Below are 21,389 nucleotides of genomic sequence, written 5' to 3' on the forward strand. Positions count from 1 at the left end.
GCCACTCGAATCCTCCCTTACTTGTGTTTTTTATCTGGACGGAAAAGAACCCACTCTCTGTTTTTCAGGTGCCGCTCTCATCTCTCCTCTTAATGAAAATAAAATAAGATAAAGCATCATCTTGTACTTTCACATAAAACAATAAAAAAAGGAGAAGAGCTAATTTCTCAAATGCTAAATCTTTCCTCATAGAAACATGGATTCCTGAAAAAAAAAAAAGACGCTTTTCTACGCAACCGTAAAGACAAGGTAACAGTTCATTTTTCTTGGGCAGTGATTCTGGAGTGAGATCTACTGTTGGTCTCTCATCCTTTTTATGAGATTAAGACTTGGGAGTGGAAGAACTCAGCCTCCGCTCGGCATCCTACAGCCATAATTTCCTTTCCTTTTGCTCCTGGCAGCGCTAAATCTTTTAAGTCCTTTCCTGGAAGGCTCTCCTCCCGCTCGGGCAATTTTAGCAATACCTAGCCCGCTAACCCTCCCGCACTCCCGTTCCCAGCCCCCTTAATGCGGGACCTCGCCTATCTATGACAGCTGAGTCGGTCCTTTCCCCTCAAATCTTCCAGGGAGTATTGTGGATGGTAATTCACTTGCGTAATTGGCTCAAGAGATGAAAATCTTGTATCGGCCTCTCTTAGCTGCTAATCTGTCCAGCTGACTGCAAGCCTAATTGGCAGCTTGTTTAGTAATTTGGCTCCTAAAGTGTTGTATTGATGTTGGATAAACAGCCAATGGAAGGGGAGGTGACACATGCTGCTTGCTAAGAACAGCTAGTGAGCCTTGCTTCAGTCCCTCCCCTGTATTCAGAGCGCATTTGCGGTAGGCGCTCACTCTTCCTTCCCACCCCCTTCTCCCTATTACTTTACCAGCCAGCTGGGGGGCAGGGCTATGATGATGATTACTATTACTGGGTATTAAAATCACGAGTTATAATATGGTCCTCTGTTCTCGATAACTAACTTAAGGACATGGGTTTTTTGATTACTGCTAAGAAACAGCATTTAGCACAGTTTGAGATGTGAGAAAATGGTAGGTGTTACTACTCTTTGTCAGATGTTCTAATTATTTCATTCTTAATATAGAAAAGCCTGATTCAGACCGTTCTGTATTTTATCTGCAATATTGTAGACGTTTCTCACGTGAATTTTGCTAATTCACATCAGTTCAAACCCTTAATTGGTTAAAATACAAGGCACATACTTTTTAAATGATAAAATTTAATGTGGAACGAATTTCCCATTTTTTTTAAAGTGATGAAAACTTTGTAAAGAATGAAAGACAGTCTATATCGACATGTTTAGAGAAGTTGTTTTGTTTTGTTTTTTAAAGATTTTATGTATTTGAGAGAAGGAGAGCAAGAGAGAGAAAGACATAGCATGAGCTGGGGGTATGGGGGCAGAGAGAGAGGGCAAGCAGACTCCTGGCTGAGCAGGGAGCCTGACGTGGGGCTCGATCCCAGGACCCTGAGATCGTGCAGAGGCTCAACTGACTGAGCCACCCAGGTGCCCCGGGAGTGTTTTTATTAATAGATATTTTGGTTATACAGAAATATATTTCTTATGGAAGAATCATTATGAATCAAAGAAGAGTGTTTTAGAAAAACTAAAAAAGATCTTAAAATTGTTTTGGTTCTGAAGGCACACAGGGATGTTTATTTGCAATAAATATAATCAGGGTCATTTATGGTTTGCCTACTATGTACCACACACATGGTTTACTTGTTAGGCATATGACATTAATTATATCCATTCCTCATAACAACTGTGCTAGGAAGGAATCATAGTCGGCCTTTGGAGACATGATGTCACTTGACCATGACTACAGAGTTTGTAAGCTAAGATTCTAACTTTGGTTAAGTTTACTCCAAAAACCTACACACTTTCTATGAGAATTAATAGCAAATAAATAATTTTAGTGATGATGATGCTTCAAACAACTAAAAAAAAATTAATTGGGTTATAGCTGAATTGTAATAATAACCTCTCAGTTAAATATAACCTCTCAGGGGTGCCTGGGTGGCACAGTGGTTAAGCGTCTGCCTTCGGCTCAGGGCATGATCCCGGTGTTCTGGGATCGAGCCCCACATCAGGCTCCTCTGCTATAAGCCTGCTTCTTCCTCTCCCACTCCCCCTGCCTGTGTTCCCTCTCTCGCTGGCTGTCTCTATCTCTGTCCAATAAATAAATAAAATCTTTAAAAAAAAAATATATATATATATATAAATAACCTCTCAAATAAGGACAATATACAGCAAACATACACTAACATAGGTGGATAACAAAATATAATGATGTCTGCAGCTCTTCAGGTTACAAATGCTTCCATATTCACCATTTCTTTTGATCTTCCTTATCAATCTAAAAGATAGGTATTATTGGTTCCATTTTATAGGTAACACTGAGGTTTGAAGAAGTAACACAGCTGCCCAAAATCAACTGGCTAGAAAGTGTCCTAGTTAGAATGTGGACTTACATTTGAGTCCAAATGTCACCCATTCACTGCCTGAACATTTGACTTAAAATATTATATCACCAATATTTTCTATTATGTCATTTCTTTTGCCACATTGTCCCAAATGACTGAGATTTTACTGTTCACAAATTTCAAACTCCTGAGAAATTACTTGTCTACCCTAGCACAGCAAGTCTGTCTGAAGACAGTGTTTCAACTCTCTTGAAATACCGAACGAGTCATTTTGCTTGCTATAAATCCAGTTTATCTAGGAGATATTTAAATTATAATTTAAGTTTTAGCTGTACTTGCTGTAAACAACACTTACAGGGTTTTGTTTTTTTATTTATTATAATAATCCCTGAATTTAACTGATGCATTTACTCCATTTACATTTATTGTGATCATTGGTGTATCTGGATCTATTTTTCCGGTATTATTTAATGATATTTGCATTGCATTCCTCTACATTTTTGTGGAATTTGCTACATTTTTGTTTCTTCCTTTCTGGCATCTCTTGCTTGCTTACATCAGCTTGAAAATCATATATTTTTATTGTTTTAGTGATTACCTTTAAATATAACATGCATACCTGACTTATTATTTCTTCACATTTCTATACTGTTGTCCAGAGTTTTATTTCCATCTCACTTTTTTTTAAAAAAATATTTTATTTATTTATTAGAGAGAGAGAGAGCACAAGTAGGAAGTGGGGGGAAGGAGGGGCAGAGGGAGAAGCAGACTCTCCACTGAGCAGGGAGCCCAACAAGGGGCTCAATCCCAGGACCCTGAGATCATGACCTGAGTCAAAGGCAGATGCTTAACTGACTGAGCCACCCAGGTACCCCTCCATCTTATTTTTAAAACATCTAAATTAATTATCTTCATGGGCATTGTCACCATCATTATGAACTTTTATACAATATTTTAGCTTTATGGACATGTTTAACAATCTCTTTGCTCACCATTCCTTCTTGATTTTGATTCTTTTTATGAATTCCATTTTCTTCTACATGAAGTATTAAGTTTAGTAATAATTGGTCTTTACCTGAAATTGTCTTTATTTTATCCTCACTCTTGGGAAGTAGTTTAACTCGATATAAAACTCCATGTTGATTGTTATTTTATCTCCACACTTTGGAAATATTATCTCTTATCTTCTGGATTGTACTGATGTTTTTAAGTCTGCTACCAGTGTAATTTCATTCCTATGTAGGTTACATCTTTTCTCCTTGACTGCTAAGTTCTTTTCTTTCTCTTTGGTGTTAACTTTTATAACAACACATCTAGGTATGACTAAATTCATATTTACTATTTTCTGATAAAGACTTTTTGAATATGAAGATTCACATTTTTCTTCAGTTGTAAGAATTCTATAATTTTCAAAGAATTCAGGCAATATGCTCTTCGAATAATGTACCTCCCTATTCTTTCTACTCCTCTTGGAAGTTCTATTAGATGTATGTTGAACTTCATCCTTCTCCAAGTCCTCCAGACGTTCTATCCTCCATATTTTTATCTCAGGGCTTCTTTCAGGTAATCTCTTCAAATTGCTCTTAAAATTTACCTTTTTTTATTTATTTTTATTTTTTGGCTGGCTATATTGAATCTGCTGTTTAACCCATCCAGTGAATTTATAATTTTCAACATTTTTTCATAACGAACAAGTATCTCAAATTTCTCCTTGTTTTTTTTTTACTATACCTGTCTATCCAGTTATTTCCTTTTGTTTTTAAATTTGTTTATAACTTTTTTTTTTTTAAGTTTTGGTTTATGACACCACCTTCAGTAGGTTTTCATTTGTGAAATGAAGAGTCATAGGGGTGTAAGGCATGTACCACCAAAGTGGCTTTGCATTTGCTTCAAAGACCAGTTTTTATGTTAATTTTTTGGCTTGGTGTAATTTTAAACTAGAAACTCATGTGAGGGTAGGCTCTTACACATCTTTAGATTCTTCTACTTGGAGCTCAGGTAGAAATGAGATTCTTATTTTCCTGTGCCTGTGGGTAAGTTTTGTTTCTAGTCTGCCCTCTTCTGAGGACAGAGCTTTCCAGAGGTTCTGGCTTGACAGGATCCTTACACCCAACTCCTCAGCTTTGCTCCCTACCCACAGGGGCACTAACCAACCTACCTCAGGATTTCCTGGGTTGGCAAAACGGGGCATGGGCATGGGGGCTGCTTAGGACCATTTCTGGTCTTGAACAACTTCTTTCCTTCAGTCTCAGCTATGCTAAAAAGACTGCTTTATATTTTGTAGAGCACGGCCAGGTGTTCTGTTGTTTAAGTATGTTCTCATTATTTAGTCTTTTATACTGTCAGGAACAGGATTATTTTCTACCTAATGTGGATGTTTACCCTTTCCTTCAGTGTTTCTTGTACCAAATGGTAATGGAGAGCTGTTTAAGACTCTCCTAAAACACCAAACTGAAAGGATGAGGGTGATATGTTTCCTAGGCTTTTGCTATAGGTTCAAATATAGTTTGGTTTCAAAATTAATACCAAGAATCTCCCCCTAAAGTCTGCCCATTTGAAAATCTGGAAAAGATAATCTACAGTGGTCACATAGATCCAGTGGTAAAAGAAAATAAAAACATAATTATTGAGAAAATAAATTTTGGACAAAAGAAGAGATATAGCACCTTGGAAGGGCGCTTGGTTATACCAACCATTTCCTGACTATGATTAGTATGACTTTTAATTAAAAGCACACGTTTAAAAAAGTCTTCAACCATTATTATGATTTATAACTTGTCTTCATTGTCTTAAATATTCACAGAGATTATGTTATTATTGAAATATCAGTAGGATGCTGAGGAAGAAGTCAAGAAGTCACAAAAAGGTGTAAAGCAACCTCTTGCCAAGATCTTGCTTGTCCACGAAAATGCAGCCTGGAGCAATGTCTACACCAAGATATTAAGCTTCGCTAGGCATCTCTCTACATAATATCAAATGTATAGGAAAAACGTTGACTCCTTATGATGACTATTTTCCCTATGATATCAGTTCAATAGACAGCAAAACAGTAACAGCAAATACTAGTTGTGGATAACAATGAATTTAGTAACGTATAGTGAACAAAACATTTAAACAAATGTGGTAGCCACAATATTTCAAAAAGCTGACTTAACATCTTTTCTCTCATCACATCCTTAATAAGCTATGACTTCTACCAAAAACACAGACCATAACCAACATTGCTGACTGCCTTTTAAAAATGTGTTAATATTCTTCCTATTTTGTTCACTGCTTTTCTTCACCTTTACAGATGACATTTTTCAAACTATAAAATGCATTCTGCTGGCAAACCTTCTTGCTTCAACAGTTCTCAATTTTATAATAGTAAATCTACATCCTTTGCTAGTGAGACATCCACTATCTTTTGGTATGTGACTTTGAATGAGGCAGAGAACAAGCCATACATTTAAAAATCAATATCTAACCTTATCAATATTCATTTTACTTTGTCAATACAAAATACAAAGGTGAAAGAGCAGTAAATAAGCTAAAGCACTGAAATAAATTTGGTGTTCCTGTCACAATTAATAAATGTTCAACCGATAACACTGCTGGCTAGTCCATAGCCTTACAAAGCAAATGAAATTATGCTTCAATGCTATTGCTAAAACAGGGTGAGTAAAATTTTCAACACACTAGCAGGTAAAGATCAGATTTGGGTTATTAATTTCATAGGTGACTTTTAAAAGTATTTATTATGCATAAAATATATAACTGTTTACTCCTGGAGTCTTAAATTTTTGTATAAACCCTGTTCAGGATTATAAAGTTAGAGCGCCAAATTACAGTTTTTTTGACAATGTTTTGGTAAATGTTTTCTAAACCTGCTGTTTAACTGCATAAAATTTCACATATAAATCAGAGGGGATCATTAAATAATATTCAAGCTGTCCGCCTTTTAACTCTTATCCCCTATTTCAAATGAGAGACAGCTATCTTCACCTGCATTTTTCCTGCTTAGACTGAATGTTGACTATAAAGGCAAAGAAAGTGTAAAAATATATCTCAGTTCAATGTGTTTTTTGGGGAGGTCTGCAAAGGGCCTGTGAAATGGGGAGAATATTCACTTTGAAATAGTTCTACATGCTAACTCAAATCTGGAAGCTTACAAATATAATTGACTATTACAAGGCTGAATATACTCCAGAATTTGAAAATTATAATTTTCAGAGACAAGATGATGGAGGATTCATAACCTCATTATCAAAGTGTATTTATGCAAAAGCGTTTCTTACTTGAATTTGGATAATAATCTTCACCTTAGAGTTGATTCATTAGTATTAGAAGATATTCTTTTTAAAACTGAGGACTTTTAAATAACCTCATTCTCTTCCTCTTTGAGAGGAACAGTTATGCATGGATTTTAAAAATGCATTGGAAATGAGTAACATAATTCTCTTACTCCACTACTGTGAGTAATTACAAAAATGCATTAAATTTCTATGAATTTTTATTCTTTAAGCAAAAAAAATCTAGTAATATAATCAAAATCCTGAATCTTAAGAGAATCACAACAGTTTTGAAATATAATGTCTGGAATATGCTGGTATAAGCTTATGAATGTTTTAGGCTAAAGTTTAATGTTTATACCCATACTCCGTATAAATGATTTCCTCTGATGCTACTGAGTTGTAACGTCAAAATCACCTTGTAGAAATAATTATATTATACTCTCCTCAACCATTATGCATTTTCCTTCTCACTTCACATATGTTCAGAGTGTTACAACCTGACCCTGATATTCTCTCTTCCTTATTGCCGGCACTAAGGTGCTTTAGTCACATCCCTAAGATTGTTCTTGTACTATTTCTGCCACTAATGTTTGAATCATTGAAAGATAAGAGAATTCAGGGGACCATTCAACTGGAATGGGGATATTAAAGAATCCTACACCTGCCTTATGAAAGATTTGAATTGAAGAACTTATGACATGTATTTGATCTAAAAGTGGCTATATGTTCCTGCAAAAAGATATATTAGAAGTATTCTCATGAATGTTCTGTATCCCTACATAGCAATATTTGGGTAACTCTTCTATGAAACTTAAGATATAATGGCAGGTTCAAATAAACATATGCAATAGAACAGTCCTTACAAATATATTCTTACAAAAAGGCCGTATGTTGTCACGGAAAGAATAGGGATTTAGGAGTCATGCAGGTAGATGTAGGCTTGAAACCTCCCTTTGCCATTCAATAATTATGTCTTCTTAGGGAACGAAGAAAAACCCATCACTCCTCTGAATCTTACTTTTACGGTGTAAAGTGATGCTAATGCCACCTGGCTCACAAAGTTGTTAGAAAGACAAAATGAAATAATACAGTTTCTGTTACAAAACAGGCACCCAATAAGTGGTAAATATTCTACATAAATACACATTCCACACACAGGTGTTTCTTATTTCTCAATTCTGAAAATTCAATACAGCTACAAGATGAAGATCGATATGATATTTACTCATAACCATATGCATAATTTCATAACGTTGCCCTTTATATAGATGGAACAACTGCATTATGAGGGCTCCGATTTTAAGTCATTCAGTTTTTTAGTACTGAACTATGGGACAGATCCCCTAAAGAGAGAATTAAAGCTTCATATCTTTTATTTCTTTGAAATCACCATGTCAAGATTTTATTCCCCCTTCTCATAGTTTATTCTCCTGGTTGACATGAATCTTATTTTTATATTCTATAAATCACCATGGAAAAAATAACTTTTCCTATAAAAGGTTTCCCAAATGAAGTTAAAGGAAAGTTTATAAATCTGAATGGTTAAGGACCTCAGGCAATAGACCAAGGTTATTATTCTTTGTAACTAAGCAAGTATCTACACTGAAAACATCTCGTAGAGTCAGTTTGCTGCACCACAAATCCATGATGGTTAACTGTAGTTTATTCCTAGGTGGGTATCTACGTTTTAATGCCCAGTTGGCTTCCTCCTTTCACTGGTTTTTATCTCTGCCTTCCTTATCATTGCTCTTGCATGAGATTTTGTTAAAAACACTAATGTTATTCATATTCTTACTACCAAGCTTGAGCCTTTGCCCTTCTAGGAAGGCTTCCTGTCCCCTCTGGTCTAGTGCCTTCTCTCTGCTCAGCACTTGTGGTTTTCCCTAGTCCACACTCATTAGAATGGAATGTTACTAGAATGATGTGATTTTTAGGTGGAAATAATGAGAGACTTTTTATTCTAATGCAGATTTTTTTTTTAAAAGTAGGCTCCACACCCAGTGTGGGGCTTGAACTCACGACCCCGAGATCAAGGGTCGCATGCTCTACCGAACGAGCCAGCCAGGCACCCATGTTTCAATAAGGAAAGACACACCTAGGATTGCTGCAGAGCTGGGACTAGAAACCAGACCGACGCACTCATGGCCAGCTTTCCGTCTTCTATGATATGGGGCCCTGTGTTTTGAGGCTGCTCCCTATACTTCTGAATTTCTTACTACTCATTTTTTCTGCAGTTATTTGCCTTTGCATCTATTTATGCCTCATTGTCCCAACCAGTCTATAAATTTCCAGAGGCCAAAGACACAGCCTTTGAAGTTTTTGTATCCTTTAATACCTCACGCAGAGTCTTACATTCAGGCAGGTGTGTAGCAAATATTTTATTGATTGGCTGCCTGAAAAATCTACACAAGGAACACGCAATATATCCTGACACCAAATGCAAATGATTTACTAGTTGCTTGTAACTGTGCCTCTTCTTCAGTGTAAGTGATTTAGAATTATCTGTATTTTTCTTCTTGATGATTTATGAACTTCCTATTTGTGTTCTGCCCCAACCCCTTTTTGCTTTACCTGCTGTAGTAGGTCCAGGCAAAGGTGCAGCTTTTCTTCTCCGTTTGATATCTCCTGTGCATAAGGATCCTAAATGCATGCTTGTTTGCCTACAAGTAATTATCAGAAAAAACTATTAACAAAGGAGGAAAAAAATGACACATAAATACACAGCTTGTATAATCTGAACCTAAATCAAAACATTCTCAACAAAGATGGAGCGGCATAGTAAAACCACCAATCTTGTTTATATCGAAACATAATTACGTTTGTTGACAAGCGTTCAGCAGCTAAATGCGCCATCATAAATTGTTACTGGAATGAATAATATAAAAGGAATGCTTTTTAATTTTCAAAACTGGCAATCTTTCTAGCTCAACATAAAATCAAGCACTGTTGCTTCTGACAGGAAAATAGCTAAGATTAATTATCTAAAGAGATCACAATATTGTTGCTAGGTTATCAATTGGTTACTAATGCTTTACTGTCAGAGCAACATTTATTACAGGAAAAGTATGATCAATTTCTTTTAGGATATTATGTGGCAGTGAATTCTCTTAAAACATTTTAAACAAATAGAAGGAAATAGTGATCCTCTCTCTTATAATTCATATGGTTAGAATTCTTTAGTTAATTGTTTATTAGCTAGGTGAGGAAACATAATTTGAATGTGTTAATGCTGGTCTACTGCCCCTAAATAGGCTAACATGATAGTGGATTAAATTTGTAAGGACACGATATATAAGAACTGAGAAGCAGACCTTCTGTGATTCTTGAAATTAGTTAGAATTGGATTATTTTGCCTAATCATGGACTCTTAAATTAAAAAGTTTTGGAAAAATTAGAAATGGCCCAATTGGAAATCAAGAAAAAAAATAATACAAGACAGAAAGGATTTAAAAGTCTTCAAACATTTCAAGCTATAAAAGGACTCTGCTCATTTCCTGGATCATAATCCCTGATGTGAATTTGGGATAGTGTCTGGGGATCATGAAGCAGAAATAAATGATGCATGTTTATTATAGCACATGTTCTTTTAGTAATTCACAGAGATATCTGGTAGTATCCTGAAGTTTTATATTTAACCTAGCAAGTCTTGTTGGATCAAAGTCCTCTCTATATCCCGTTGTTTCTGAATGGCCCAACAAACATTTGTTCACCAAACACTCATTCCTTTTCATCTTCTTATGAATTGTATTCCTTCCCTTTTAAGTCCCAGACTCCTATCCCCCTTCTCCTTAGTTCAGGATGACATATATACTTCCTTTTGCCTCATTGTCTCTGGAATCTCATGTTTGTGTGGGTTCCCTGTATGTACAGAATCTAATTTGATTTCCTCCTGTTAATCTGGCTCATGTCAGTTTGATTTTTAGACCAGCTAGAAGAATCTTGAAAGACAGAGAAAAATTATTTTCTCCCCTACACACCCAGATTATTAGAGAAAAAATTAAAAGGAAAAAATTAATTGAAGAAAAAACCAAGATATACATTTATACACATACTCTCAGGTATTTAAATATAATGAAACATTGGAACTGGGGAGTAAAATTTACATATAGGTTCTACTTATATGGCACAAAGTAAAGTATGATAATGATCTGGCTGATCCACAATTAAATATATGCACTGTGAAAAATCTATCAACATAGGTAATAGCAAATAGGAGTTTGTCTAGTTTTCTCTTCCTTTTGTATTGGGTGCATACTCTTTCTTTGTGATAGAATAAATACATACACTTATTTAAATATTTTTAAAAATTAGTTCATTCAGGTAGTGACTAACTTTGCGCACACACACACACACACACACACACACACGTCAAGATGTTTTTAGACATGCAAAACTGTCTGGATTTTGAAGTGTGGTCCTGGCTTCAATGCCAAGAAAAATGAGTGGTTATAAATCCATTCATTTTTTAAAACTATTAGAAATTTTTAAAAACTACAATAATATCAGAGAAGACACATCCTTTTTATACAAAATTAATGAATTCAGTTATTCCGCAAGCATTTATTAGTATCTACTACTGACTTAGCATTAAGATCCCACAGAGGTGGTGACAATGAGGATACTAAGAAAGAAGAGATGGAAGATATGAAGGACATGGAATATTCACTTCCTATTGTTGGAGGAATTTACAGTCTGAGTGGGGAGATTAAGTCATGAGTGCATGAAATAATTAGGGACAGTGTGGCAGCAGGGGGCAACACCAACTTTAATAGCTATTACTAGAGATTATATTACCTAGGCCTTATAACAATTCAAAACATGCTGTGTTGAATATGCCTTTTTTCTTTTGTAGGGAAATATTTGTGCCTCAGTGGAAAACTACACTTTCAGAGCATATTCTTCTTGTCAGCAGACTCTGATTCTACAGGAGCTAGTTTACAACTAGAAGTTATGGATGTCTGAAAGCAATGGAAAATAATTCTTGTCTATAGAAATGCAAATGAATTGTCCTGAGGAAGGACAATCTTCCCTCCTAATGGAAAAGTCAGTTCCGCATCCATCTGCCCATTCACACCTACACTCCTTACTCCTTATAAATCTGTTTCTTTGACTACTTCTTTGAATCCCTTATAAGATCTGCCTGGTTCCCTCATTAACTCATGAGTTAAATAATATCTCAAACACATACTCATTTTATATCTGTGAAAAAGTCATGATTTTACCTTTTGGTACAATATTACTCTTTAACATCTGTGGTCCCTCTGGAACCATCCCCTTAGCTAAAGATTGCAGCAATGTTGATTCTGCAGGGCATATATCAGACAAGCTCAGATATCAGGAATAGCTGAGGAGGAGGGGAATGGGAATACAGTGGGAATCTGAATTCTGAGGGTTGGCTCTTTTGTTATTGAGCTGTAAACACCAACGCACGGACCATTTACTTCTGATCTTCTTGTTAAAACATAATAAATAACCTTAGTTTAAGACATCGTTGGTTAGGTTTTCTATACCTGTTGCTGAAAGTTTGGTTTTTTTTTTTAAGATTTTATTTTTAAGTAATCTCTATACCCAACATAGGGCTCAGACTCACAACTCCAAGATCAAGAGTTGCATGCTCTACTGACTGAGCCAGCCAGGTGTCCCTGTTGCTGAAAGTATTTTAAACTATAAAGAGTTTGTTCTGGTCAGAGATTAAGAGTAGTTCAAGGTGTCTGGGGAGCAATGTTTCAAGAAGGGACTATAAAATTTGAAGGAAGAAGATGCTGGGGCTGGGTCATGGGCCATACATGCCACTTATGCCCATGAAGGTGTCTGAATTTTATAGCTGACATGGAGCCATTAAAGATCATCTGGCAGGAGAGGAGGCTGGACAGATTTGAATACTGGGATGCTGGCAGAGAGCAGGCTTGGCCAGGGTTGAGACTGATGAGATGGAGGGCGACTAGTTTTGCAAAGTCCAGACATACTGCTTCCCATGTCATTCCTCTCCATTATGGTTGAGAATAACACAAAGCTGTCGCACCATGGAACTTCTTTGTGTTGGTCCATCTGAGAGAGAAGGTGGGCAGGGGCAGAGGTGGGCAGGCAGCCCATGAAAAGTCCTGATTCTGGATTATTAAAAAAAAAAACAAAAACCAAAGAAACTATGCCAGGTTTTATTACTTTCAGATACATTTGAAGCTCAAAGTAAGGTTAAAAAAAAATATTAGCCAGGAGCATCCTTCTTAAGAAATACATTTCTAGAAATAATTAGAAGAAATACTCGAGGGTCTGACACATCATAGGTACTCATTGTGACTATTAACATTGCTAGCTTCCACTTCCACTGTTCTGACACTAATGGCAGGTAATCAGAGTCTTCTCATTGTTTGAAAATCATTCTCCAAAGTCAATATTGCCTTTAATACTTTATCATTTTTTTACACTATTAAAACTTATTAGGAAGGCCTGTTTACAAACATGGTGAAAAACAAATCCCAGGAACAACTTCCTCTTTTAAAACTTTTTCCTCATCTGCTGGACCAAAGATGGAAGAAATGGAATATAACATCTTCATTCAACCGCCCTCTCCCGCCCCCGGCGGAGCTGCATAAAGGAAAAGACAAACAAACATTCCAGGAGAATAAAGTTCAAGTTAATAAAGTCAGTACATTGAACGCAAGGACCTGAGCCACAAGAAAAACAGCTGGCTGTATTTCAGTAATTCTATCAAGAATTGACTATCTGTTACAGCACATTCCGAGATCTGGATTATTGATCAGTAAGATTACCCCATTCAGGTTGTCCACCCCCCTTTCCTTCAGACAGGTGCAATGCAGTTGCTACAAATAACACTAAGTAAGGTCTATTCTGTTATTTGTTGTCACTCCTAATGTAAAACATAGCAGTTATTTTTTAATTTAAAATCAATGAGTGTCTCAAAGGCAGCCTTGTTGCTTCAGTCTAAATGAGTGGTTTGTTTTTGCAAAGCATTACACTTGGATTACTACTCAAGGTGATAGTTGGCTCTGTGTGTGTGTGTGTGTGTGTGTGTGTGTGTGTGTGTGTGTGTGTGTGTGGTGTTTTGAAGAATGATAATGCACTGTCCTATGAACAGACTTGAAGTTATTAAAAAATAATGTTAAAATTTTTGGTAAGGCACTGCAAGGAAATTACCAATCAACTCTATTAGTGTACTTGTTTCCGTTAACAGTATTTGCTTGCAGTGGAGGAGAAGGGAGACAAATCAAAACGTAATAACTTTGTAACTGCTCACACCTTTACTGTTAAAGATAAGCAAACATATCTTTAAGTGGAAAGGATCAAGAAATAATGCTGTTTTGTTCTGGATTAGTAAGTACTGTCATTTAGTTATGATTTGAAACATGGTTTCCCATGTACTAATTCTTTTTTTTTTTTAATTTTACTTATCTATTAGAGAGAGAGACAGCCAGCGAGAGAGGGAACACAGGCAGGGGGAGTGGAAGAGGAAGAAGCAGGCTCTCAGTGGAGGAGCCTGATGTGGGGCTCGAAGGACTCCAGGATCATGCCCTGAGCCGAAGGCAGATGCTTAACCACTGAGCCACCCAGGCGCCCCTCCCATGTACTAATTCTGAAGATTTTCCTATTAAATATTAGAAAAGCAGAGTTCAAAAAGAAGTCTTCATTTTGCTTTGCTTTTGAAACAGACTTCACTTGGTTTATCCCCTCATCCTTTTAAATGGTGTGGTGGTGGGAAACTGGGCATTTTATCTGGAGGGGAAAAAAAAGGAAATAAAGCAGAAAATAAAAAAAACACCCCAAAAAGCAAAAACAAAAAAATCCTAGTGAAAACCACCTTGCCTGAAAACTTGGCTTTCGACGTGAGCTGACAGCAACGGAAGCAGGCAGTGTCAAACACAATAATATTACAGCGAAAGGAGTAAGGACTTGTCTCTCCATTGTATGCATTTACAAACAGAGGCTTTTCAGAGAATTGGGCCTAGTTAAAGCTGCCCCCTGGATAAAATGTGTTCCCAAGCAGCCTCAGACAAGCTGCAGAGGAGAGACAAACAGATGTGACTATGGGCCCTGGCATTTGGCAAGAACACTCACTGTCAGTTAGAAAAATATAAGCCTGGACAGGGCCTCAGCTGGACAGAAATGAAGCAGGTCTTCAGTGTCACTGGAGGAGTGATCTGGTGGCAGAGAAGCATGAGGGCTGGAAAAGCCAGCTCTGTGGGAACTTCCTCTTCTAGACCCAAATGACCCTCTCCTCCCCTTTATTTGATGTCCATATGTCTCAACATATTAAACTGAAAGAGTTAACATCAGTATCTTTTTTTTTTTGGTACTAAAAAGCACATTAGGTATCAACTACCATCTAGCATATGTGTTTCTTAGCTACTAAGGCTGCACGAAGTCCTTGTTTCTAATGGTGTTTCTTTCTAAGCCCCTTCCTGTGCACGAAGCACGCTTTGCATTCGGTATTGTCGATGGCACCCTGCAGCCTTCTGGTGCCTTCTCGCTCTATGGCTTTGGTCATTTGACGTTATGCTCTACCTTGAGTCCATTTCTCCTCTCTCTGGACTAGCCCTGACTTTAGCAAGGAGGAGTTTAAGTTTTAAAACAGTGCACTGACCTTAGTCTTTGGATCCCAGGAACTCGGCCCTTGCTTTATTCTGGACATACCTACCGGTCATAAACCTCCCCGTACCTTAGTTCTTTCGAATTTAGGTCATTCCGGGATCTCCCCAGACGCTAAAGTTTGGCCCTGAAGAGCCACCTGGTGACTGAGGCTGTCTCTAATGCTCCCGGCAGCCCCAGCCCAAGCATCAGCTGCTCCTGGCCCCCATCCCTGCTCACTGCCTACCTGCTGGGACATCTGGACTGTGTCCCTTAACCTCCCATCATCTGTGGTCTGAGGTGCTACCCCTCGGACAGTGATCTGGCCTGCCAGTGTGCGCTTCCTCTCAACAGCCGATGGCTCTGTCCTGTCAGTGCCCCTCTACCCTGTCAGAGTTCGAGTCCAGACCTACTTTTTCCCAATCTGCTTTATCCTGCTACAGTATCTGGTAGCTTCTGCCAGAGCTAACGTTACTCTGAGTTTCTTATGTGCCGGGGTGTGTGCTGATAAGCATTCCCCTCCTGTAGGTCCCAGCACTGGCAGCAAGTGAGAGGGAAGGATGGTTGCGTCAGGACACTTCTGGGGAGCTCCGGGACCGGCCTCACTGCACAGCCAGTCAAGGACTGTTCCGGTTCCTCCGAGCAGTGTCCGAGCTGCTCAGCTGTCCTGAGGAAGGGGGAAGAGATGGAGGAGCTGGTGGGAATCTGCAGGTGGTCCAGGAATCTGTTCCCTCTGATGCCGCCATTTCCCCTCCCCCAACTAGTTCTCTCAAAAAGCCTACTTGTCGCCATATTTGTCAAGGTTGGAGGAGGATTTTACCAATCTTTGGCATGTTACTCAAACTCTCTTTGCTTCAATTTCTTTGCCTTCAAGAACTGTGATTAGACTAGTTCTTACCTCAAAGGTTTATCTTAAGATTTTATTTAGAAATCATTTGTGTCTAATACTTGGCGCAGTGCCTGCACAGAGTAAGCATTGGATAACTGTGAGCTACTACATTTATTGTTGCTTTCATCCCCACTTCACAGGTAAGAAGCGCAGGGCACAGAAAACTTAAGTAATTTACCTGGGATCCCACAGTTAAGGGGAACTGATGGTAGGTAGGCCTTTGTGGTGTGATATGGACAAAAGAATGTCTAGTGTAGTGTCACTGAGCAGATACCAAATAAAGACATTATAAATGCATTGTATCTAAGCACTATCAATATGTTACAATAAGGATAGAATTAGAATCATTTCTAAATAACAAAGAGGTATCTTTTTGGTATAGAAGAGTTAAATTTTTCTTTAGTGTCTGATTCTGTTTGCTTTAAATGTGTCACAGCTTGTAAAAATAAGTCCTCATTTTCCAATGCAAAAACTCAATAAAAACCCAGGAGAGTCTTGCAAATCTGAAGCCCATTGCCTCAAAATTTTTCTTGGCCACCACATGGTATTTCCTTCTCCAAGTGGTGTGTTTCATGCTTTATCTGAAGCTCCAAGGGCCCGCGATTCTAAGTTATCATTCCTCGTGTGTGAATTATTAAACCCAACTTCCATATCCATAAACAGCTCTTGTAAAAGCTTCTTCTTTTTGTACCTCCTTATTATTCTAAACAAAGGGTACCTAGAGGGTGGTGGTGGTTGTCTTATGAAATTCAGGTAGATATTCTGAGAGAACCATTAGAACATTCTGAGTGTACGTGAGAACATTCTCACATCTAGAGGAAAGTTAAATTTTTCTGAGAGCAAATTATTCAGTAAGGTTTCAAAAAATCTCTTTGGGAGAACTGCTGTTAAATCTTGGCTTCCATGGGACTGATATTATGCTTCCCATATTTGTCCAAGTCCTACGGATATTTTTAAGGACTTGCTGGTCACCAAGACTGTGTATATGTACCAACACCGAAACAATGTATTCTACCCGCTTGAGAAAACTTCCTTTCCATGTTTCCTAATTCCACCATCTTTGCGAGTCTGATCTTTCGCCCTTTGGAGTTCTCCCAGGGCCCTTAAATCTTGTTTTTAAACTTTCCTAACCTCACTCTATTCCCAAGAGCTTTTCCTCTGTATTTCATAGCAATCTGTGCTTATGTCTGTTGTTACATTTATCATATGGTCCGGCCTGAAGTTGTTTCCAGATGAGAGGGGATTGTCAGCTAAAAACACTGAACAACTTGAGGCCAAGAACCACGTGTAATTTCGCAGAACCTAGCTTTGCTTCTACCATATATTAGAAGCACAATAGATATTCTGAACTAAAACAAATTAAACTACTGTAAAAATTATTGCCTCAACATTTCATTTGGCAATCATGCATTTTTTTTTTTTTGATAACACTTCTTTCTTGAAGCGTTACTTAAATGTACTTAAAAACACTCATTTAACCATCAACAAAACTTGACTAAGAATCAGGTATTCTACCGGGTGCTAAAAAACCCACAAAGATGGCTCCTACCATCAAGGGGCTCATAGCCGAACGCAGGAAACACAGGAAAGAGCAATTACTAGACAGTGTAGTAAGTCCATAGGGTATGGGAGCAGACCACCTCTTTGGGGAAACAGAGGAAAATTCATTTCGCTTGAGTTCAAATTTGGATATTGTGTCTCCAAGCAGAATCTAAGATATTTGAGGGATCTTAGAGTATTCTTGTATTCTTCACACCATAGTACTTAGGAAATAGTAGGCACTTAGTAAACTGATATTGATTTAATTTATTCAATTCCTAGCTATAACTATACATTTCTGGAATCTGTTTATCATTGGTATTTAGTATAAAGTTTCAACAATAAACTTATTCTAATTTCCTTAAAAAATGATATAACAAAGCTAGTGTTGACTCTCAGAAGGGATGCAAAATTAGGTAAAATAAACATGATTCTTTTGAATATCTCATTAAATGCAAGAAGATGTGTGTCTACATTTAAAACATTGGGATATTGATCCTGACGACATCTTACATTTTACATAAAAGAACTGTCAATTCAGACCATAGATTCAGATGTAATCCCACATTCTCTCTGTGATCATGACACTATACAGTATTTCTTAAGATGGTATGGTTGGCATTTATAATACCCAGTAATAAAACAATGAGGATATTCCTAATAATATTCCTAACTTTTTTGAGTGAAGTCCATGCATTACTCATTTTCATATCCACTTCATCCAGTGCAGTCTCTATTACTTGTATGTTTGTTGAACTGGTTTCCTTACTATATTCTCCTATTCGCTATTTATGATTCCAAACCAAGCTTTAATAAGTGCGGTTCTGAGGGAACATGTTGGGAACAAACATGCTGAGTTTTTTTCTTTCACCAGCTTCAGGAAATGATAGACTTAAAGGGGCAGGGCAGAAAATACATGTTATTATTTTTTTATTATTTTGAATACGCGTTGGTTTCTTAAATCTTAGAATTTACTATGGAATCACAAGGAACATCCAAACTTATTCAGTGTCAACAACATATGGGGTGTTATGCTAAATATTTTCACATACTTTATCTCTTTAATCCTCACAGAAACCCATTACAGGTCTGAGGAACCTAAGGTCCAGAGAAACTGTTACCTGTCAAAGATCACATAAACAGAAAATGAAGTTACTGTATTTGAACCAAGGAATGCATGCCTCGGAAGAATCATTTTCCCCTATACCATACTAATACTCCATTTAATAAATGTCTGCTGAAAATGTAATGCATGCCATGCCCTATGCCATAAAACAGGATTGAGAAATAAAAAAGATATGGCTTTCATTTTCTAGGGGTTAAAGTCTACTGATCATGTGGGAAAATGATTTCAACTCAATATTCAAAGAGAATTCCAAACCAGAGTGCAAGGCATTCTGGGCCCCTCGGTGAGAGGAGACATCTACAGAGGCACGACCGCCTTGAAGTGCACCTACCACGTGCCATCATTGGGGCTGTGTGAGCAACTCAACAAGGCAGGAGCTAGAACATCCGGAGACGTGGGGGGACAAGACACCTCCTTGCACACATCAAATTTTAAATAAATTCAACGAATCTGTCCATTCACCATTATTTTAAACTCTCTAGAAAAAAAAGAATGAAGTGGCTGTTTGACTGAATTGATCAGTTTATTACCTAAACCAATAGTTGAATTCAGTGGAAAACAGCCCGTCCCTAATTCTTTATAGACATAGCTTTGGATTGTTTTGTAGCTACGGTCAGGAAGTTACTGCCCTGGTGCAGGGATGGCGTCACGTGGAGATCCATTTCCAAGGTAGCTTTTGAAGTTGGGACACTGCTCATTCAATATGGTTTACAATTTACTCGCACGGTTGAGTTGGCAGATACGGGCTCAAGACTGAGCTCAGCTTTGATGTTCTGTGAAGTATCCCATGATGACTTGTTGAGAGGCGACTTACAGTAATGTCATAATTCTACGTGCTGTAATGGACATTAGTAGAGTATGACCACTAAGGAGCAAAGGATGATGTGGTTGCCACTTTTACCTCCACACTGAGGAGGTAATAAAGACTAGATATTTTAATGATAGGCCAGAATGTCTTAAACTTCTGAAAGATATAGGGAGTTATTTCTACTCTGGAATATGTCAGACAGCATTACCATTAAATGCAAACTTACTTGAATTTAGGTTAAATTATTGTTTATTGGTGAAATCCAATTGGGAATCTATAACTCAGCTGAAACGCCATCTCCTTTACGCGGCCTTATCTGACTGCAATTGCCAGAATAATCTCTCACTCCTTGGAGAAAACAATGATTTTTACTTTAAGCTACCGCTATATATCTACATGAACCAATACTCTATTTAGACTGTATATTTCTTGAACGCAGTGGGGCCCACATCTGATTTATTTTTTTAAGTAAATTTCCCTCAGCACTCATAAGCCTTGCCAACAACAGGCACTTATTAAATCATTATCGAATAAAATTTAACAAGGCATGCCAGAGTTTTGATAGTAACTTGTTTTTATGATAATCAATATCTTTATTGAGGTTCCGATTTCTATAATAAATAAATGCTTACTTGTGGGAATAGAAAATCACAAAACAAATTCAGTCCCTATCTTGGGCTTTGGGATGGAAGTATGTGCGAAATCAAACTTGTACATATAAATCAGCTTTTTTTTTTTTTTAAATCAAGAGTTGGATGCTTTTTTTTTTTCCTTAAAGATTTTATTTATTTATTTGACAGAGACAGACACAGTGAAAGGGAACACAAGGATGGGAAGTGGGAGAAGCAGGCCTCCCGCTGAGCAGGGAGCCCAACGCAGGGCTCAATCCCAGGACCCGGGGATCATGACCTGAGCCAAAGCAGATGCTTAACAACTGAGCCACCCAGGTGCCCCGTAAGTCAGCTTTTAACATACAGGCAGGCATCTGATGCAAAAGGGTTTCCCTTTCTACATAATTTTGTATTTTGCTAAGTTACTAAATGTAACTTTATGAAAAGAATGCTTTTGGTTCCTTCTCTTTCGTGAGAGTTTTTGGCAGACAAACGAACAATATGTACATACAACTTTTACAAACTTGTTAGCAAATGTTTCCTAGACTGTGAAATATACTGTAATAGCTATGGTATAGAATGTCTATCAGGGAAGGTATCAGGGGGCTTGTGCTGACTACAGAACACTAATGTTCAGTAATCAAGAGAAAGAGTATTTCAGGAATCTCTTAATTCAATTCAATTGAAATACTTGCAAAGTTGAATGTATTAGTTTATAATCAGAATTAGTTATGCCATCGGGATCTTTGACCAAACATCCTTTCTCATTTGGGTAATCAGGTCTACTACTCTTCATGTTTGGAAGGTCTATTGTCTTTAAATGTCGATGGAGAAATATCCTAACAAAAATTAACTTCAAATAAAAATGAAGTCTTTTCTCATTTACATAATGCATTTCTTTAGAAGAACATGCAGGCTTCTGTATTTCTTAAATTTCAGAAACTGAATGTCAAATAAACAACAATCATTTTAGTCATGGTTTCAAAATGTTGCCGCTTTCTTTGTTAAATAATGAACACGTAATCTAAAATGTTTAAAATTACGATTTTAGAAGTGTCAACAGACACAGCAGATTTAAGAAAATGGTCGAGTTCATTTTTATATGCCTTAGGAATAAGACTTGAAGAAAAAGCTACT

This window comes from Ursus arctos, unplaced genomic scaffold (assembly GCF_023065955.2).
Source record: "Ursus arctos isolate Adak ecotype North America unplaced genomic scaffold, UrsArc2.0 scaffold_2, whole genome shotgun sequence".
Taxonomy (NCBI): domain Eukaryota; kingdom Metazoa; phylum Chordata; class Mammalia; order Carnivora; family Ursidae; genus Ursus; species Ursus arctos.